The sequence below is a fragment of the Pipra filicauda genome, unplaced genomic scaffold (genome assembly GCF_003945595.2).
Source record: "Pipra filicauda isolate LSUMZ 115617 unplaced genomic scaffold, ASM394559v2 scaffold10_size6260569_pilon, whole genome shotgun sequence".
In the NCBI taxonomy this organism is placed as follows: domain Eukaryota; kingdom Metazoa; phylum Chordata; class Aves; order Passeriformes; family Pipridae; genus Pipra; species Pipra filicauda.
Window position 1 is genome coordinate 5,012,004 of NW_024103541.1, and position 23,428 is coordinate 5,035,431.

A 23,428-nucleotide genomic window follows, 5' to 3' on the forward strand; every position below is an offset into this window, starting at 1 on the left:
AGGAAGAATCTGGAAGAGGTGTTGGGTCTCTTAGCATCCTTGGGAATCTATTAATCTGTGCTTTTGAGGCTAGCAGTACTTCCCTGACCCCATTTCAGTGCTATGAGAATAAATATAATAGGTGTTAAAGAGAATGCAGAAAGGGACTATCTGTATATTGGGGCAGACAGAAGGAAAGATGATTCACATTTACCTTAGAAACAAAGACTGGCATCCTGGGATTTAAGAATAAAGAGAGGAACAACCCTGTGCTGTCATGGAAAAGTATGAAGCAGATCACATAAATTTATACTTATTCTAAAACATAAGGATTCAGGATTTAACTCTCAGAACAGAAAATACTGACATTTGGTGATTTTCATGGTAATCATTTTTCTTACAGTCGTTTGGCCTTGTGCAAAGCAAACAACTGTGTAGATGTCTTTCTCCATGTACATAATTATTTTATTACAAAAACAGTAAGGACAGAGTTGTATTTGAACAGCCAGATGCTCTTCATTACTCTTTTGAAAGTCTTGGATAATTTCCTGTGTTATTTATTGTGCTCAGGCTATTGCTTACTGGGCTTTAAGATCTTACTGAGATTTAGACAATATTTGAAATACCAGTGTGGTAAAACTTCCATACAAATTCAAGAAACTACCCTAAATTTATAGGCTCAAACTCAAAGAAAAAAAAGAAAGAAAAGAAACAAAAGAGTTAAAAGCGCTGACAGTTTTCAGCAGCAGTTGCTCCTTATTCACTTTGGGAAAAGGACAAGAGGGACTTCACCTGCTCCAATTAAAGAACAGGTGATCTGTGGGGTTTCTTTTCCCACATTTTTCCAAGTTACCATGGTTTTACCCATGGCTCTAAACCAGAACCAGTTACAACCCTCCTGCAAAACAGAGGACTCTCATTATGAATGTCTGCTTCTAAATTTCCTTTGCACAGTTGAATGAATTCCCTACAGTACCTGGTGAGAGGTTCACAGCCTCTCCTTGCCCCTTAGAACAGGGACTTGAGTTCCAAGCAGTCCCCTTAATGAGTAGAAAACTTCTTGTGTGCACCTTTTGCCTCCCACAGTAGACTGCTGGAGGAAACCATTTGTTTTCTGTGTTCCAGTGTACTACTCTGCAGACAAGCTTAAATGGTATTATCTTGTGCAGCCTGGACTTTGCTGCTCATCAGTTATCGCTGTAGCAGTGGCAGCTTGAAACGATACCAGCCAACCAGGAAAAATAAAGGACTTCCTTATACAATACATCTACTCCTATTATTTAAACACTTGGGGGTAACACAAATATTTTTTTTAGCATTTCATATTTCTCTGTTCACAAATATTTGTATAACTGACTTTTTAGCTTGTACAGATCAGTAGAAACCTCAGACTTTCCTTTAACTTTCCTGTTAAAACTCATTTGGAGACTCTCACTTATGTGAACATGTGACTGCAACTTGTGTAAAATAATCCTTGGTCCGCAAGACAGTTACTGGTCTTAACAGTTTTTTGTTTCCTTAGTGGCAGCTATCAAAAAGATGTTCTGCTTTAGATGAGCAGTCCACATTACATTATATGTAATTAATAGCAAATACCTGAAAAAAAGAGTTGTTAAATGCGTTATGGGTTAAAACAGTCACGCATAAACTAGTGAATTTGGAAAAAAGCAAAGACTTTTCATTGTCTGTGGTGGCCAACTACAGAGAATTGTTTATTGAGTAATAACATTATGATGATTTGCATTTTATATTTATTTCAGGTTATAATTGATGGAGATATTTTTCCATGAAACATCTCCCTAAATCTCTCCAATGATGGAGTCATGGTGGAATACTAAGAGCTTGCCAACAAAATGACTCAACTGAAAGCATATAAAGAGATTTAGAAGTGGATATTTAAAAGCAGTTTAAATGTGTAAAAGGTATTTTATATACATGCTAGATTATCTGTGTGTTAAATAAATATCAACATGTAGATCCTTTTACCCATAATCTTTCTCTTTTATCACTATTTTCTTTATTTCTTCACTGTATCAGAAGGTTGTTTAGATGCTCCATGGTAGGAACTGTTTGAACACATAATGAAATACATATGGTTTCCTATGAAACTTGTGTTTAACACAGATGTAAACAGAGTATAAGAAGCCTCCCTTATGCAATGATTAACAAAAGAGCAAAGATTTATTTTTGGTATGTTAAGAGTCTCAGAGTATAATCCATGTTAAAACTTATCATCATAAGTAGATTTTTTGTCTCATTCAAATGTAAGCCGCGGATAAGGTGTGACACCCCCAACCCATACATGACAAAAGCACAGCTGTAAGCATCAATTAACATGGAATGAGCATCGTATCAGTGTTTTGCTTTTTAAATAACTAGATTATCTTCTGACTGCTAGTGATAGATGCCTGTTGAGAAAATCTTAGATGATGCAGGACATATACTGCATCAGGCCTGCTTGCACAATCCGACCTGCGTGCCGGACGGCAGGGACCTGTGTTCTCCAGCAGCAGATGTGTGTCCTTGAGCAGCAGATATCAGAAAGCTGCATAGAGGAAAACAAGGATGGAGGTTGTTATCCAGGGTGTGAGAAACCAGAAGATGGGGGGACCTGGAAATGTGCCTTGGCTAGTAGAGCCAATGAAGTTATAGATATAGTGTGTGAAAGTAAATGTAACCAATAGAAAGTTAGAATAGAGCGTGTGAACCCTGTAGGACCCTTGATAATGCGTGTATTTTTGGAATAAAGTTAGAGCATTGCCTGTACCTCTATGAGGATGTGTCTCTGACTCTCGAGCTCGTTTTTTGCATCTTCTCCTTTTAGATGCCAATATGATTATTCACTCAGTTTCCCAAACAAGTAAAGAATTTAGTAAATTCCAGTATGTTCTTTAACTGGTACAGTGTCATTAAAATAACACTCTGGAGATGTACATAGTATAAACATTAACACTACCATTCATCCTGTAACCCCTGTCAAAGTACTTGCTTCCCACGAACGAGCACTGGTCAAACATTTTAGTTTTGAGCTCATTGTTCCCATTTGTACCATTTTATTGTGAATGTTATTGCAGTACATTTAAGAAGTGAACAAAATATAAATTTGAATAACTGGGGATGAAGCTTTGACACCATAATGTGCTACTAGTGAATTTTTCTGATACTTCGTCAATGTGGGTAAACTGTATGGGTGCAAAACTCAGTGACAGTTAATCCTTATTCTGGAAAGGAGAGTTTGAATTAGGGAATGCTCATGACCAGTATGTTTTGACCTTCAGACCTATCTTGTATAATAGCATTTGTCAGATCCTGAAGACTGAAAATGAAATTCTAGTTAGATGTAACTCTTTTGTCTGCTACTTATAACAAGATTTGGGATCCCCTGGGGTTGTTTCAGTATGTCAGGTTAAGTCTGTTTAATCTCTTTATGATCAAACTTCATCCTCCAGAGTGGATAAGTAAGGCTGAGTTTATCATAGACAGGATTATTTTTTGTTTCTTTGCTATGGTTTTGTTTGTTTTGTTTGTTTGTTTGTTTTTTCCTAAGGGGCAAAACTTCACACCACAGTTTAAGCAGTAGAGTCTGAGGACCTTGTACTTGTCCTTACTGAACTTCACAAAGTTCTAACAAGTGAACTTCCTTGCAGTAGTTGCAGCTCAACTATGTGCCAGTAATGACAGGAATATTTTATTTTTTCCCTCTGAAATGATGCCTTAGGGGACCTTTGATGAGCACATATTGTTTTCAGCTGCTATGGAGGAGCTGCCTGGCTGACAGGTCACTTCCCTTTGGTGAGTGCTGCAGTGATTCACATACGAGCCAGGTGTTATTTGCTTATTTATTGGTTTTTAGCACATGAGATAGAGGTTTCATGCAAAAGCCAAGTGTGTTCAAGGGTTGTAAATAAGACCTTGAGTGCCCTCTTTATTTTTATCTATCTCTGTACAGCCCTACCTGGTGAAGCATTTCTCTACACAGTAATTTTTATCTGTGACATTGGAATTTTCTTGAGTAGAAAGCATTATCTGGCATAGAAATTGGAATTTTCTGGGAAGTGTATTACTTCTGCTGGTGAAACAGCAACCTCTTTGCCTAGGATACCTTGGCAAAGGGCTTGACAACATGTGTATTGCAATGTGTAGCTCATTTCGCTCGCCAGAAGTCAAAAGGATTTAGTGGTGCTAACAGAAAAAAAAATAACCAAGTACAACAGAATTGCCCAATGACTTCTCTCCAAACAGAAGAGCCCATCACTACCTCATAAGGTAAACAGAACAATTTATGAACCAAAGAGATGAACATTACATTTTGAAAGTTGAACCTTATTGAACTCTTGGGATCTTCTTAATTGTTTAGCTACAGGCAGGTCTGGTCCTATACCTGTACATCAAGGTACAGTGTCAGAGATTTACCAAAACTTGGTCTTGCAAGGTACACTGAGAGGATCAGCAATTCTAGTCAGACTTAGTTTGAAAGATCATACCTCTTCTAGATCTCTTTTCCTGACCACACTTTAGCTCTTGCTCCCACATCTCTGTCCTGGGCTCTGTAAACTGTATCATCCTGGAGAGCAGAGCAACCTTGGCAATTCCCATTGCATTTTATTGCTGTGCCTGCAGAACAATTAAGCTCAAACAGCAAAATTAAGAGTTTGTGCCTGGTAGAGATAACAACTAGAGGTGAGCACCTTGCAAACAGCAGCAACCTTAACTGAAAAATATCACCTTTTCTTCTCCTTTTTTTTTTTTATGATCCCAGAGTACTCGTTAGTGATTTTTCCTGATAAACTTGACATTTGGCTTATTTTTTGAATTATAGCACACGCTAACCATAAAGAATCAGATTCTAATCCATGTTGTTTAATTATGATATGTAGTTTGTACTGCAAGATACACTGTCTGTTATCTAAATTGACAAATACAGAGCTGATAAATATGCATTTTTGATAAATTTCCACGTCAAAACAGCATGTTTTTTTTTCATTCTACTTTGCCAGTAGTACTTTCATTCTACCCTGAGCCAGTTAAACTTCATGGCTCAGGGTTTATTCAGATTAAGCAAAAACCAAGATTTGGGCTTCAACAAATGTTTTAAACTATATTGCAATAACTGCTTTGAAATTTCCTCCCTGTTCTCAGCCTGAAAAGTCTTATAAAAGTCTTTGAGGCATTCAGTGACAGAACATACCACTTCTACGTGTTCCCAGCGATACTTTTTTATCATTTTTTTTTACCTTCTTTTTTATTTCAATGCTACATATTAGGAACAGATTGCAAAAATATTATTTGCTTACATTGGGATTTAGGATGCTCACAAACAAATGTAAGACCTCAATTGAAGGTTTTTGTTAACCTAAACAGAACTGTACTCATATGTGTATAGTGAAAATCACATCATCACATGGGGAGATTCTTGCCTAGTAAAATCGGAGTGGCTTTGCAACGAAGGATAAAGAAGTCAGGATTTCATAAGATCGAACAAAATTGCCAGATACTTCTCTTTTCATTCTCATGCATCTCTTCTTTTTTTTTTTTTTTGCAGAATCCTGGAAATGACAAGCTACAATTTATGTACCAAAGGCAGATTTTGAGATGTACATGGCATTTAGTTAACAAAGTTCCACATATATAGCATTATGAGGCTGTCATAGCACCTTTCATATTCTAGATTTAGCATATTAAAATACATATTAAAAATGCAATAAATACTTTTCTCTAACCAAGCCCACGTGAATTCTGAATACAAACCAGGGAGGAAAGCATACTGGAAATATATCAAGAATTAGAACTAGTGAGTAAATCAAAGAATTCTTAATTAAATTTTGAACATAAAATAGAGAATATGGGCATTTTATAACCTGAACAGAGTTCTAAAAAGTACTTTGTGCCCCTATACACATACCTCCCCTTTATAATCATGCAAATAAGTGAGCTTCTCATAGCAAAGCCCCCTGTGAGCACTTATTCTGTTACTCTGCTGGAGACATCATTCATGTGTGTTTTATAGTTTTTTGCACAAAATCTATGGGTTTTTCCTTCCCCCCTTTTTTTTTTAATTAAACTGAATATAAGCTCCCTAATATTTGCTAAGAGAAGTTTCCAATTTAGTTAGTAATATTTTGTTTTGCATAATGTCAACAGTGTATTCCTCCTGTTTCATAATTTTAGTTCCTGCAGGGTAGAAAAAAGCAAAAGAAAATTTGAGGCTTGACATACCTATCAATTTTAATCACTTAGCTGACAAGGTCAGTTAAATACTTTGCTGAGTGCCTCCTAGAGATAACCTGCATTCATTGACTGCAGAGAGAGCTTAGGAATATTAGCTGGGCACAATAAGTAGTTCAAGCGAAACATTTTCAATATGCATTTGCAAATGAAACACAAATGTGTTCTCCTTTGGCTCACGGTATGCCAAAGGCATGGATGTCACTAAGATTTCTAAGTATTAGCTTAGATACATTTTGCTTCTAAAAATTGCAAAACAACTCTCATTTAAATATGGATTTAAATATGGATTTAAATAAATTTAAATATGGATTACAGAAATTATTAATTAGAAAATCTGGGTCATCAGTAATGTAGGAACAGATATTCTGAAGAAAATTAGATTCTTCTTACACTCAGTTTGAAATACACTTAGTGTTTCCTCACAAAATTTAATTTCATAAACTACATCTCTAAACATTTAATATTTAGTAATGGTAACTATTCCTTGCTTAGGAGCAGATGGTACATGCAGTAGGCCCACACGGTCAGAAGAGGGTCCATCTGTATTAGCAGGCTAGTTCACATCTCGACTACACACTCTTAGAACTCCTGGTTCCTGAATTTCCAGAGCACTCTGTGAACCCCACTTTGATTCTTGTGTCAGAGAAGCCTCAGCACAGACACTGGACTCTCTGTGGACCACACTAAATTGAATGATACACTCCACCTGTGCACTCAATGTGTTCCAGCTGTGCATCTAATGTCTTCCAGCTGTGCCCCTGATATATTCCAGCCTGAGTTAGATACAGAGCAACACTAGGCAGACACATAGAGTTCTGGTCTTGAGTTATCTTCGGCTCTCCAAATGATATAGCCAGAATTGTGAAGCCATTGCCATGTAGGGAAGGTTTCCTAGGAAAACCAGCAGGAATTCTAGGAAGATGGCTTCCAGGGCAAGCTTAAAGAGCTATTGTATCACAGTCTTCAGTAAAAGAGAAAAGTACCCTGTGAGTGTATTGAGTATCTTGGCAGGTAAATACATCGTTTTTAATACCTTCTCTCCTACTATATTGATATATATGTGCTGATACTTTTTAATGATGTAATGCATAGGTAAACTTCCTGATTGTCTGCTACAATGATAAGTTTTGGACTTTGAGGTTCACAATTTATAAAGCATCTTCAATTATCAATGTATACAGATACACAGCTATGTTGTTGAAGTCAGCTGCTGCCTGGTATGTATTTTCTGTAGGAAAAGAAAGACATTAAAATGAATCTGTTTAAGCAATAAAAAGTGCAGTATTCACTAAAAGGAGTAAAAAAAAAGATAACAAAACCAGGTCATAGAAAGTGAGATAAACAAGACTGCTGCTACAATAGGCTCCCATCTGCCATTACCCACACACTTCATAAATATGCAATGGGATATATAGCACAGATAACATTTTGATGAGAAGAATGAACTACTAGTACTTGCACACTTTTATGTGTCCAAGTGTGTGGGGAATGGTTGCTGAGAATCTGGACTGGTACTGTTCCTGAATTTTTCCTGGGCAAAATAAGCTATGAGTGAACTTCAGAAGCAATTTAAACTCATACATCACATCTTTACATCCCATTTGGACATGCTCACAGTAGCCACTGACAAGAAAAAAGGATGATGTTTAGCAGAAACCAACAAGGAGAAGACAGAGGAGCTGAAAAGCAATACATTTTTCAGTTTAGTAATTCACTGGTAAAACATACACAGTGGACATTGAACTGAAAACTAAAGATTTGTAGGGTATTATTAAAGCAGAGAAACAGCCACAAAAATAAACATTTGAATCACCTCAAAATGCTTTTTTTTTTTCTTTTCCAAAGCAATCTGATTGCTTTCTTTTTAGCTGCTTGGTGCCCTGTTTTAATATTTTCTTTCTTTCTTTCCTTCAGTTTGTGTCACCTTTGAATGAAAAATGCCTTTTCAAAACTGAAATGTAGTTTCATTTATAAATGTAGAAATGAAACATACTTTAACTTGAAATATATTCATAGCAAATATTTCAATCTTTTTTGTGTCTTTGTTCCTTCTGCTTCTGTTTTCTCAGCCAGGTGGCCAATCTGGGAACAAATTGATTATTCATCATGAGGACCCTCTGTTTTCAGAGGTTAGAGTCCTCAGTTTCTGTGGAAGTAGTTCAGGTGCCCAAATACTGCAATCATGCCATTGGAGCCATATATGCAAGCCTTTCAGACAGGCCCAACTACCACATACACACATCCATATGTATAAAAAAAATAGTATTAGTTTATTTTTGGGCAATTTTTTTCTTCTGTCTGAGTCGGATCAAAATAATTGTTCTTTACAAAGACTTCCATGTCATTTGAGAGGCCTTGTAAATGCTATTGGAGAAAAAGAAAATGTTTTCTGCTTATTCTGATCATCTTTGCCTACACCCTCTGTTCTAATAGAATCATAGAATGGTTGGAGTTGGAAGGGACCAACTAATTCCAACCCCTGTGCCATGAGCAGGGACGCCTTCCACTAAGCCATGCAGCTCAAAATTACTCTTATCTATTCTGGGAAGAGAAAAGCCAGTGACAGGGCAATGCCTGCTTTAATGTTGGGTGTTATGTCTTGTGCTCTGAGAGGGATTTTTGAATTATGTAGGTAATAAGGTCACACAGCAACATTTGTGCCTTAGGAAGGGATCAAAAATAGGAAGAAGTAAGAAATAGAAAGAAATAAATAAGTGAATAAAAATACATGTACCTAAGAAGAGGTCTGTGTTATTCCATTGATATGGACAACTTTGAGCAGTGCAAAGGGAATTGATAAATAGTAGTCTGTTTCTAAAGGTCAATTTCTATTCATTTATCAACTGTTTTTTCAAGTCATTAAATATCAAAATTGTTCCAGTGCTACTTAGTGATAGGGGAAGGCTCTGTATGGGTCACATTATGTTTATACAGTGATTTAGAAACAGTCATCTGTTTAAATTCTGGGTCTTCTGTTCAGAGTATACATTTCCTTGAAGGATTCAGCATGAATAGAGAGAAGATGTAAAGACTTGAGAAAAAAGAAATGGAGATAAATCTGAAGGCTTTGAACAGGTGGGAAACACATCAAAGTAAAGTTTTATACACTTATTTATTTGTATGTTATCTCCTAACTTTCCATTCAATAAATTTTCTATGCAGAATATTAACTGCAGGCAATCTGATCAAATTCCTAATTTTTAGGATTAAGTTCTCCAAATGAATTCCTCATTTTCAATGAATTCTATGTTCTGCACACTTATGCCTCTTTAAAAAGAAGCCAAATCACTCAGAAGTGAACAGTGACAGTGGGGCTGTAACCCAGACCCTCCTTTTTGTGAGAGGCAAAAGTCTTCCATTTGAGTGAGATGGATGCAGTGAGGTGCCTGGGTACAACTGTGTCCTGAAATGACTACAGGGATCGCTTTTCCTTTATTTGCCTGCCAACACTATAGATTTATGTTATATTTCCTTTCCTTTTGTTGCTAAGGAGGAAAACCCTGAATGACCAGATGGAAAGCTTTTTAGGCTTTGAGTCTTGCTAGTTTTGCTCTTCCTATATTTGATGTACTGTTGCAGTCTAATCTGATAGCATCCTTACATTTCTGATGAGGAGCCAGAGGTCTCAGCTGTTTTTCAAATTGGCAGGCACTGAGTAACTTGTAGAGAAAGTGAAGTGCTTGTTCTTGCTTACATGATTCATTGTTATTTTTCCCAGTCATTATGAATTGAAATAAGCCATCTGTTATTATAACAGTGCACCTTGCACCAAGCAACATGGCTTTAACTAGGAACAGAAACAAATGTCACATAAAAATGAGTTTGGGAATCCACATATACATCCAAATTAGATAGCTCAATAATAGCAGCAATGGATATGTACATAAAACATACGTATGTACATATTTAGTGTTGTTTTAAAAGGGAGATAGAGTAGGCTACTGATTAAAACAATCTATTTGCTTAAAAAGAATAAATTTTATTCACTGTCCTTCAGAATTAAATCTATAACTAATAAGGCAAGTAAACTTGAAACTGGATACCAGATACGTTTTTCTTTATCCTTTTAGGTCAGTATTAAAGTAAATTCCCAATCAGCTTCACAAAAACTGAAAAGCACTAAAAATATCTAAAGCCTTATGACCTGTAAAGGGGTTTTTTTCAATTACACATTCAGAGAAATCTACAAACCAAATTGCTGTATCTGTGGGAACAGATCTTAACTCTCCTGCAGAGCTTATTTAATGGTGAATCTTTGGAGGGTTTTTTTTGCTGCCTTGTCTGTCTTTGAAACGTCTCTACTTGGCATGAAAATAGGGCTAAGAATTTTATCACCGTGGTATTTTTCTCACTTTTTATAAACATTTACATAATCGTATTTTATAAGAAAAAAAATTTAAAAATGTGCTCTAAGGATACAGTTTTCACACGTACCAAAAGCTGTTACAATGCTGTATCCTGTATTCCCAATTCCTGTTTTCCAATTGTTGCTTCGTGCCTGTCCTCACCTTTATTCTTCAAAATTAAGTACAATTTCTTTATGTCAGAATCAGCATTTTTTTTGTGGTTCATGATGCATCCTATATGGAGAGGGTGGGTATTTTAGCTCTGTGTGAGGAATTCACACACCAATAGATGTTGTGGTGCGGCTGGGTCAGAACATGCAACAGAACTGGCAGACAGTCCAACTCAGCTATGCAGGGTATGAAACAAGGGCCAAATGGGTATAATATAAATTTAAAATCTTATATTTAAGGTACTGTAGTCAGGGTCAAGGAGGTGAGGCCCTATTGAACACCTGAAGAAAGACTTTTAACTTTTTTTTCCTCCCTTATAAACACAGCCTATAGAACATTAGAAAAGGTGGTAGGAGGTCAATCTTTTCACTGGCTAAGAGAATATTAATCCACGCTTTTCCCATTTCTTAAGTAAGAAACTAAACTTCCAACTGTAGATATATTATGAAATGTAAATGCTCCCTAAATGATGCACAAAAGATTCTGATAATATTCTGCAGCAGAACCAGTAAGCACGGGAGGTTAAATACAAGACTTATGTTTTCCCTCTTGTGTTTGGATTTGTCATTTAAATCAATGGGAATTTTTACCTTGAACTCACTGGAAAAAAGCTCCAGTTGTACTCTTCCCTAGCACCTTTAGGTTTTGGATGTTTTTTGAAAAATGGATTTAACAGTCCTGTTTTTATTCCTCCCGAACAACAAATGACAATATGATTTCAGTAGTAGGAGATAGTCTTTGTCACAAGCTACAGCTGGAATCTGAATGCTGTACCCTGGGAGAGATTGTGCTGCAAGCTAAAGAATAGCTCTGGATCTTTATCAAGTTATGCCAGATATTTCTGTTACTGTCTGAAAAAGTATCATCATTTATTATATAATATCTGTAAAGATTCACTTCACAGTTCTCATCTATTTCTTTACTACTAAATCTCAGATATTTCTTTACTACTAAATTTTAGCTTGATAAATCAGATAACACCCTTCTTCCTCAAAGTAATACTTGGGAATGGGAAGTAGTAGGTTACTGGAGTATTGAAAAGATGATATTTACAAAGTGCTTGTGTATTTATTAAAAATAACTTATGATTACATGGATAAAGAAGCGACATTTTCCCTTGAAAACAATTTATTATCCATATATTGAATTACCCACAGGTTAATTAACACACACATAGGCGTATATAAATCCTTAAGGGAGAGAATTAGAACCACTTACACAGAGCAGACACAAAACCAAAATAGTTTCGGACATAGTGACGCATCTAATAAACAAAAAGCCAATCTTCAAGACCCATAACCAAATTCTGGTCCTGAGACAGAAAGCAGACTGTGGGCGTGATTATAGGGCTTCTCTTCAAATGCTGCTAATAGTGGTTAACCTCAAAATATATGTCAGTCATCCCTCAAAATGCACAACTACCTGCACATACACGTTTCATGTTCTCCAGACTCATGAAAACTAATGTGAACCCTTGGAATAGAAAGGGTACCTTATCAGGGCATTGCTGTTGTACCTCACTGTAAGCTATCACACTGTTATATTAGACATTCATCTTTTATCCTTGTTCAGCTCCAGTAATGTGTCATCTAAGACTCCTGACTCTTAATTAGAAATCAACTGCTATTCTTCACCCCGCTCTGTTATGTCCTGCTGTGACTTTTCTGTCAGTCTACTCTTCTCTGTGATATGATACAAGGTGGGAGAGCACAGGGGTTAATGCAATTATTTACATATGGTAATGCAGCGTATAGCAGGGAATTAATAAAATGGTTTGTAGCATTTCAGAGCTAAAAAGAAATTAGGCACCATCTCGTCATCACTGATTTTCCAACTGAAGTATGCTACGTTTAACTTTTAAACTTTATGCTCCCTGCACAATTCCAATGTCACCTTTTTTTTCCCCTTTTTTTAAGAACAATGTACAATCAAGCTGGATTTGGAGGAAATCAAAGATGCTAGACATGAAAAAATATTCATTTAGAGTTCTCTTTGTGAATTTCACATCTTGTTTATGAAATCAGGCATCTAGAATTAACCCCCACTCTAGTTTAACCCCTTTTTACACCTTTGCATTTTTCCACATTGGTCACAGTACAAACCCAAAGCAATAATTTAGTATGGTTACTCTTCTGAAAATAAGGGCAAGCATTAAGTGCTGAGTGGTATCTTTATGGAGAATCCAGATCTACTGAAGGAAGAGGGGAAAATCTACTTGACTTGCAGGAAGGCAGAATGTCACCCACAGAGGTGCCTGATATTGCCAGAGAGGATTGGGAACCTGCTGTCTGAAAATCACTGTGGTCTCTGGTATCTAACATCAGTCAGTCAAAAAACAAGGCACGGAAATAACTAGTGCAGATTGAAAAAGCCAGCTCCTCAGCTCCTGCTGAATGGTGTCCCTCTGAGAGCACTCACACAGTGATGATTAAACCAGCTGAGGAACGAGATACAGGATTTTGCATGTACAATATACATGTGGTTTTCTTTATATTTATGGCTATACCTTTGAGGAATCATTGATGGGAATATAAATATTTATGCACCATAATCATTTTAATAGGTAATTACATTCATTATTTAAATATTTTCATAATTGCTCAGTTCACAAACATGAGCACTAAAAAAGAGCATCTGATAATATTATACCATTATTCCTAATAACACCTCATCCACAGACAAATTAATGTTCTTTCTGATACTGTTAATTTAAAATCTATCAGATTACAACTGCAAACATAGAGACACAGCATCTCAATGAAAGTTGTAATGGAATGGGATGAATCCCAGAGCTTAGAGCGTGTTCTTATCAGTTACAAGCACCAGGCAATACAGGAAAAACAGATAGGAGAGGCAGCCAGTAGTCTTTTAAAGCTGTTTTCCAAATGCAGGAGCATATATAGATAGAAACATATTCTATGAAAGACTTTGTATTAAGGGTAAATGCTTTACTAAGTATTTAAGCAAAGAAAATGGGGGGGGGGGGGGGGGGGGGAAGTTCTCACTTTGAGAGTCTGAATGACACTATCTTAGTATTGCAAACCTGATCCAGGTCAGGATGAAATTTACACTAACTTAGATACCATGAGAAAACACCAGGAACAATTTGATCCCCTACTGTCTCCCAGCTGGCTGATTCTACTTCCAAATGAGTAAGAATCCCAGATAGCTTCTCAAAGCAGTGAAAATATCAAGATTATAGTCTAAAGCTATTTTGGAGTTGTTCCTGTCTCAGGTGTGAGACAGAATCTGCCTCACCAGTTTGTTCAAGTTTGGGTTGGCACAGAATCATAGAACAGTTTGGCTGGAAGGGCCTTTAAAGGTCACCTGCTCCAACTCCCCTGCAATGACCATATACATCTACTAGATCAGGCTGCTCAGAGCTTTGACCAACCTGACCTTAAATGGTTCCAGCCATGGATCATCCACCACCTCTCTGGGCAACTTGTGCCAGTGATCACCACCCTCAGCTGGTCTTGTAACTCATGAGTGCACTGAGTAGACCTGACTTAAGAGAACTACAGGACCATCTTTTGTGCAGATTTAGGAACCTGTCAAGGGTTCCTGGCTGAGTACTGCTCAGCAGCAAGTGGCTCTCTGCAATGAGAAGAGCTCCGCTTGTGATGCTGTGAAAGCAGATGCTGTATCTGGGGAATGGGTGGGTGGTGGCAGGGAAAGAGGGAGAGTTCTTTAATAAGTATTGGATCAGGTCACTAGGTTTTTTTGCATACTGGGATTTGAGTATTTATTAATGGTAATGGATTCCCCTGGTTATATAATTTCATCTTCTTAGCTTGATTGTGTGGTGTGTTGGATTAAAAAATATCAAAACTGTGATAATGACAGAATTAACATTGCCCATTTAGATCAGAATGAATATTACCCTGAAAGAGCCCAAAGCAAACAATTTATGCTCTGTTCAGAAACCTGTCAGAAAGAGGTTGGAATGTGCATTAGTTCTTAACAGAAGTGACTGCACAGTTTATCCATCACAGTCTAGGCCAGGGATGCTGAAGTCACAAGAATTTATGGAAAGGGAAGAAGGGACCTATAGGCATTCATGAGCAGAGGCAGGGATTCATTTTTCAGTGGAGGTAATACAGTCACTTAAACTGAGAAAAGAAGCAATAAACAAAACTAGGCAGTGACAACTATTAAAGTCCCAAATCATCACCATTCTGAATCATTACCATTCTGAATGCAGAATAAATAAGTATTATTATTTAGTATGCAGAATAAGCAATATGTAGGTATTTGTGTGTTTTATCAGTGATGGTGAAGCTGAGGAATAGCACCTTGGTTCTGAACCACGCAAGATATGACAAGAGACTGGGCAAAAATCCCAGCCCAAATGAAATAAATGAGACTTTTACCAGTGATTTCAGCTGGATGAGGATTTACTGCCTTTTTTCCACCAATAATCTTGCAGTGTAATTTAATTTCTCAGCAGTCTAATACTGTCATTACCACATCTTGTCATTTTTGTATAGAATAGCCACTCTATACGCATAGTAAAGTCAAATGTCATGAGTGTTGAAAAATGTGAAGCATTCTTATACATCAGACAGCTCCTTAGGACTAAGGAACTTAAACTAGACCAGGGAATTTATCTGCAGTCTGGCTCCACTGAGGAGTTTCAGTCGTCTGTTTCAAATGTTGGCATAACTATACATCTCCTCCTCCCTTTAGTTCAGATTTGTAAATGCAATGAAATCTTCCATGGTTTATTCTGAAAAAAGAGAATTACTATACTTTCATGGTGGTGTAATTGCTCTATAATAGCTAATAATTATGCATCTGCAATATCATAAGCACCGTGTTATAAAATCCAGTGCAAACAATTAGATCCTCTGTTATACCTCAGAAAATTATTTCAGAAATGGGATGAGGTTCAGTCAGTCGTGCAGACAGATGCTATTTTGCATTTGCTAATGTTATAAAGAAGCTTATGTAATGCAGCTTATCTAACCCTTTATAGTCATGATCTCTTTTAGGAAGTCTGTCAAAAACACTGTAAAAGCTACCTACAACTTTGATATAAAAAGCAAAGAAAAACTGAGAAGGCAACTGAATAGGGAGTAAGTATATTTCCTTGAAAAGAAGGTGGTACTTACGTATTTGTTCATGTCTTTTGTGCTTTCAGTTTCATTGCTTTAAACCACAGTATTGGAATTTGAGCTCCACTGCCTTTTGGAGATTCTGGCAACAAGTAACTCCAAAGCAATGGGCTGTATGCTCAGATCGTGAACTACGCTGGTTTAATTAAGGAACAACATTAGGAAAACTTTTTTATTAGAAAATTGGACTTAAATGTAGTTTTTAACAAATAGGCTTTAAAAAATATATGTTTCTTTTGGTAAGAATTGGGGTTATGAAAAATGTTCCACATTCAGTGCACTGCTAAAGGCTTCCCTGCCAAAACCATTGGTAGCTGTTTTGCCAAAGCGAATCCATCTCAGACTCCTGCTGGTAAATCCTTTGCACCAGTGCAGTTTAGTTTGTATTCCTTTTCCACACATACAGAATCTACAGCCAGCTGTTGCAGATCCATATTTCCTGGGACCTGGAAGGTCCCCCCACCATAGTGTCATGCCAGTTTGCATAAACCATAGAATTAAAGAATAGTTTGAGTTGGAGGGGACCTTTAAAGGTCAACTAGTCCACCCACCCTGCAATGAGCAGGGATATCTACTAGATCAGGTTATTCAGAGCCTCAGAATTTCAAGGCTTGACTTTTCCATGGGGAATTGGTTAATCTCCATTACTGTTTTTCTTTTTCACTACTGTTGCTCTTTTTCCTTGTATTTAGAGGGGCAGAGGAGCTCCTAGGAAACAGTCACAAAAGAAAGTAAGATTTTACATGAAAAAATAATTCTACAGGTAGCATAGCTCAGTTTGAACGTAATTATGATCTGGCATCTCTTGCAACAGTTAAAGTCTCAGTAGGGTACCGCACGCAGGGCATGACGAGAAAGGTTGTCTATGGAAAAAGAGACACGTTGCTTTTGGCTCCTTTCCTGTTGATGATGCGCAGAGTGTTAGGCAAAGGGTTGTGTTTTGTTTTTTTCATTTATTATCCTTTGCTGTCAGCCAAAATTAATGGTCAGACCTGAAATACAGTTTGTTTAGAAACAAAGCATGATAATGAAGGAAAGAAAGACTGTAGAAAAAGGATCCAGGAGAACATACTGTGTGAGTGAAACTTGAAAAGGATGGACAGAATCTGAATCTGGATAAAGCTGCCCTGTGAGAAGGACTGAAATGGCAAATATATTGTGCTGTATACGCTATCTAGGTCAGCTTCTGCTGACACAGTGGGACTGGAAACACAGGGATTGTAATTGTAGTCTCAGGTCTATGGGAATGGCATTAGGAAAATGTCATACACAGTTTGAATTATTCCCTGTTTGCAAAATCCCTTACCCTTTGAAGACTTCTGTAAAAAAAGAGGATATAGTCTTTATAGGCCTCAGAGGACGACTGTAGGTTTAGGCTTTATTTTCTCCTTTGCCCTGGGGAAATCTATGGACTGTGGATGGCAGCTACACTGCAGACCAAAATTTCTTATAAATCATGCTGTGAGTCGAGTGCATACCTCTTCATTAGCAACTACCTTCTAAAACTTTGCCTTCTTGGAAGACATTGCTCTTGCCACAGCCACAGCAAGTGCTGAGTAAAAGCAAGGTGCTAAATGGGGCAAAAGTGACCATCCTGCCTGGAAGGAGGATGGGTGGGGAGAAGAGACATCTTTCATCGAAAACAATTCTTCCCTCTAGTGGAAAAGTCAGATGCTTTACAGTCTGTTCCACTTTCTGAGCAGGTGACTTGCTGTCTCTAGAAAGCAATTGCTTCTAATTTTGATTGAAAGATGAGCACCGAAAAGTACTTTTTCTCTTGACAGTGTTGGTGGCTTTTCTTGTTACATGCAAGCTCATTTCAGATAGGCTATCTGTTCACTGACTCAAAATATTTTTGGGGTAACTGCTTTATAAACTGCTCCCTAGAAACTTTTTATATAATGCCATATCTATTAGCATGAAAAGAAAAATTCTATCCTCCTGCAAGTTTTCCACTGTGAGCTTTTTTGGCTCCCACACAAAAAGATACCCCCTTTTTAAAAATTTATTTTGCTACACAATCCATCTTCCAGTGCTGGCAGACCTATAATGCAGTTGGAATATTAACATTAGACATTATACCTTAAATTCCTTTAAACAGGCTGATATTAATATTTCTTGGAATAGAACCTCTCTGTAAGTCCCATCTTGTCCACAGATCTGACATGCTGAGCCTTGCCTCACCATGTAGGTAGGTGGATTTGATGAGGGATTTGCTAGGTGGGTTTCTTTTTCTCAGGGCAGTCCGGACTACAGGTTGCTATCAGTCTTAGCAGTTTGCACACTGTGCAGTGGAGTAGAAGAGCAAGGTTTAAAAACAGGCCATTGATGGTTCTGTATGGTGTATCCTGCCTGGTCCTCACGTGCTGTTCAAGGAGGATATAGAGCTCCTGTACATCCCATGTCACCCCTGCTGTGGCAGATGACATGCTTTTCCAGTAGGGTGCCCACACAACAGCCACTGAATCCAGCCCTAGCTGTGCATCACCTCAAATCAATAAAGACAGGTAAGAGTTTTCCTTTAAAAAGCTTGGGTAAGAGTTTTCCTTTAAAAAGCTTGAAACACTCCTTCATAACCTGCATAATTAATTATCTATTGGTAACTACATTCTATTCATCTCTCTGCCATTTGCTTTGGCTCATCACTGTATTTCATAACCTCAGAGCACTCCCAAACATTGGCAGATACACGTCTTCAGGCTTCATATGTCTCAGTGATATATTTATTAATTTTCTCAGTTTGAACCACACCACCAAAGATATCCTGGGGAGGCTTTGACACAGAGAGTGCTGCTCAGTGTGGTGGGAGTGGTGCTTATCAGTCACACTGAAGCTCTTATTAAGATGGCCGCTGACAATAATTACAGCTGACATTCTTAAGACCTTTTATTGCCTTGTTTAAGGCTGATGCTGGTATTCCTGTCTCTTCTCCCTATTATTTTTTTGGAGAAGCTGCTGTAGCCCATGTCCAAATGCCTTCACTTTCCTATCCTTCCTTATTTGAAAGGTCTTCATAACCTTCAGGCAAGATATGGAGTTATTTGTTTTCCACACCTGCACTCCTGAGTAAGAAAAAGATACTAAAGAAAATTAAATAAAATCCAGAAACAAAAAGAAATAGCAATATCTTGTTCTCCAGCACTGTCCTCAATTATTCATTCACTTTTACTTATTTTTCATCTTCATCTTTCTTGAAAACTTGTGAAATTAAATTCTTCAGATATTGCACCTTTTTTTCTGCATTACCATTTTGTCTATTTTTGAAAATCATGCATTGCAGAACAGAATATGTGCTAGTTAGCAAGAATAATCATTTATCTTACTGTAATTTTACCTCATCACCCATTAGTCAGTAAAAATGATTGGCAATGTAATTTTCTTTGCTATAAAACTAATTAATATTCACCTCATTATCTGCTGTTCAGATATTTCTAAAAGGAAAACTTGAGACTTTCTAGCAAGCAGACCATTAAAAGGAAAGAAAGTCATATGAAATGTTAAAAATGATGTTTGAATATATGAAAAACACGAGTGGAAGCTGGCTTAGAATGACCATTTCCATGAGGAAATAAATAAAAGAAACAGTTTCCCCTTTTAGGTAGCCCTGATGGATTTCTTCTGGAGAATTAGCAGAGTAGTTTTAATCAATCATAACAGCATAATATGATAGGGAAAAAAAGGCGATAGGTTTAAGATTTCTCAACAAGTGCATCTGACTTCGCTTTGGAAATAGAGCACATTTTCTCAGCAGTGTATGCCAGTGCTTTCTCTATTGCATCCTCCAAATCAATCGTGTGCTGAACTGCCTGAGAAAGTTCTTAGAGGCTTCATGACTAATTCCTCCTTGCTTCTAAAAGAGAAACTTTATAAATACAGTATTAGTAGTAGCAGGTGACTGAGTGCCAAGACATCTGACAAACGGAAGTTATTTTTTGCCTACTCACCAGTTTGTTTCTCGATGATTTTGTAATATTACAAACTTCAATAGGGCTCCAGATAACTGCAGGAAATTTCATAGGCAAAAGACAATGGGGAAGAAATATCAAGAAAAATATATTTCCATCTTGATTGAAGAATATATACATCACATCACTCAACCTATATTTGGAAGTGCATTGCTTGAAAATGGTTGTCTTAAAAATTGCTCATATAAAGGTTATATAAACAGATTGTTCAAATAACTTCTGTATATTTAGCAGCACATTTGTAATGGTATATTACTTGTACAGCAACAACAAAAAACCCCAACCAAGTATGCCCAGTGTCACAGTCAAAAACTGAATTTCACATTCTGCTTCATTATGTTTTCACTATATGGAGAATTCTAGAGCTGTCAGGTCTAAAGAACAGATATCTGACATTGAAATCATCCTTGGTATTTAGTGATTTTGAAGGAATCACAAAAATGTTCACAGATCTTTTGTCCAACCACAAAAAATTTAGGCAACAAATGGTTGAAACTGTGAGAGTGTTTTGTTTGCCCTCCCAAAATGGGAGTATATGTGTGTCTGTGTATGTAAGCATAGAGGAAACTATGATTGTCATAGTTTTTCCACATAGCATGGCTTTAAAAGCATTTTGATTGTCATTGCTTTTTAAGAATCTGTGGAATAAGTATGTTGAAGGTCCATGTGGCAGAAATCGTGTGTTGCTTGTAGAAAGTCCACAGGAACGATGGCCACCTTCTTTCTTATAGTAAACTGATGGAGTTCTGTTAACTTCCACATGTCTACCAGGAAGGATTTCAATGTGGTCTCTTTCATACCTGAAGATTAGCCTTGTCCAAATGGGATTAATCTAGGTATTGTTTTCTCTCATTATCTAGAAAAAGCAGAAATAAGAGTGTCTCATATGACCCAGCTGCCTAATCTAATACTTAGATTAACTCTAAATATAGGTCATATATTGCATATGTTGTGCTGACTGGAAGGTCATGGCAATTTGGCTGTGCTGTTTGGACATCTTACCTTTCTAATTCAGAGCAAGTTTAAGTTTCTCCACATGGTACTTCAATATTCTATATTAAGACTGGTATCTGTAAGCATTTCCAGGTGCCCAACAGTGTGACATCCTGGATCTCCAAGATGAAGGTCATCATAGGGGGCTGAATGTTTACATGACTTCAGCAGTAAATTGGACTGGTTCATGGTGGAATACAGCATTTATTCCTAAATACATCCAACTGACTTCCAGCTGAGAAAGTCTCCAAGGTATCTGAAGGAGTACTCCAGGGAAATATCACATTTACTTGTCATCTTAAATTAATACCTACATATGTTCTTTGGTAATCTCACAGTCCAGTCAGGTAAGGTATTCAATTCTTCTCATCTTCTAGTTTAGGGCACATCATGTCAAGCTTTTCAATTTGATTTGTTTTGTTTTATTTCTGTGATTCAGACCCACCCATGGTGGGTCTCAAAGGTTCCCAGTAAAAAGTAGCCCGAGAAATTTCATTGTTCATAGTATGGCCATTGAAAAAGTGCTGTCAAAAATTCCTTCAACATGTTTGGTTATTGTAAATAAATGGTGAGTGGTAGATAATGAACTCCATAAAAGCTGCATTTCTTAAATCAGTAACATGGTACTTAGCAGAATGCCACAAAAAACCATAACTATTAATCCTGTCACATTTCTAGTTGATGAGTAGTTAAAAGCTCCTCACTAAATTATCATATCAAAGCACAGATGATGTAGCATTTTAAAAAACGTGAAAAGTGTAATTTGTCTCTATTCAGCTGCTGCTGCTAAGAATAGATCACAGAGACCCATGTTCTGGTCAGTGAACCTAAAAGGCCTGGAACATTATGTTTGGTTTACATTTCAGAACTTGAACACCTACTATACCACCAAATATAGAATTAGTGGAATTATATCATGATTCTCAAATAAAGACCCCATATGAGAGAGTCCATGCACTTGGCACTTGTCAAGATGTTTTACTAACTTCCCATCAGATAATTTGAATGCTCAAATGAGGAAAAATAATGCAATCTGTCAAAGCCAAATAGTTTTTAAATTAATTACAGTAGTACTTTAGCTGCTCTGAACTGCCTGAACTGGAAGGTTCCAATTTTCTGAACTCTTAAATACATTCCTATATATGATTATGAACATGCAATGCAACATTACCCTATGAAATATTTAGACACATTAGAAGGAAGATAAGGGAAAAATAAGTAATTCTGACATTTAATACACAGCAATTCACTTCTCTTTCAGAAATTTTTATTCAAACAGACTGTTTTCTCTTATATTCTGAGCTTCTGTTAAAACAGGCTGTTAATGAAGAAGCAATATATTATTCATTTTCCTTTGTTATAGTCAGTGAATCAACTTAAATGAATTGTTGTCATGTAAATGATGAATCATAAGGATTTCTCTTCAGTCAGGGTTTATAGTGTTAGTATTTTGGGTTACATTTCCTAAGTTATCACTGTACTGGGAATATAAATTATTTGTGTCTGCATATCCTATTATTCCTTGGAGGGGTTGTAATAATAATTATCTTCATCATGATCCAGAGGAATATATTCCTTTTACAGATCAATGAAAATAATCTTGCTCTTCATTCTTTCAATTTTATCATAGTCAGGGGCAGAAAGTGCCCTGACAGAGCTCACTTTGTTCAAAGAGGTACCCAGAAGCTCGTCCATAGAAAAGGACTTCCACATATAAAACATCCCGTAAGATTCATGGCTTTCATAAGAAAAGCAACTGGCATGTGGATGTGCCTGCTGTAGATGGACTCACTCATTTCATTGTGACCCAAAGCAGTATTTTGAAAACATTTGTTAGACTCTTGGAGCTCACCATTTCCAATCAAAATTCTGCCTGGATTTTTTCACTTTGAATGTTCACAAGATATTATTCATATGAATATGACACCCATAGCATGGAGTAAGTTCTACTTTTGCCTTGGCGTGATTGAAGCTCAGATGAAAAAAAGCTAACAGAAGTAAACAAAATAGAGTGAGAAATCACATAAGACGAATTATTTTTTGCTTGTAAAGGTATATGCTGCACGGTTATTCAAATATTTCTGTAAAAAAAAAGTCCAAACCACAAAAACTTCTAAGAGCGTAAATGAATAAAGAATAAAAAGGGGAGAAATCAGAGTCAAACCAAACACCTGCTCAAAATTCATGTACACATTGCAAGCATTGCTTTGCAGAATTCAGACAGCATATCTATGTTTGTAAGAATACTGACCCATGATATTCAGGGTGACTGGCAAAGGATTTTAGAGAAATGTCAGCAACATATTCATACATTTATTAAAGCCTTCCCTGGTACTCGGTAAAGAAAAAATTGTTAACAATTTCCTGGTGGTTGAGGAGTTTGCCATTTTAAGAAGCTTGTTTAGAAAATACAATTTATTAACTAACTGTATTACTTTTCCATCTATTATTGTCTGACAAGGTTGATATTAACAAATGGTATTCAAAGAATTCAGAATAATTTAGAAAGTAGGATGTCATCACCTGTCCAGGTGCCCACTGACAAAAGTAATCACATCTCTATGTACACTAGTAACCCTCCAAATAGGTGTTTGTTCTCCAGGGCACCTTTATGTATACTGAATTAATC

General features: G+C 36.8%; 1 long non-coding RNA gene across 1 annotated transcript in view; it reads left to right on the top strand.

The window, feature by feature from the left end:
• The first annotated feature begins 6,902 nt into the window (after positions 1–6,902).
• Positions 6,903–23,428, top strand: part of LOC120323314 — a 44,775-nt gene continuing 28,249 nt past the window's right edge. The window contains exon 1 of the long non-coding RNA XR_005563645.1: positions 6,903–7,218. This is a non-coding gene — a long non-coding RNA (uncharacterized LOC120323314). The remainder of the gene's footprint in view (positions 7,219–23,428) is intronic.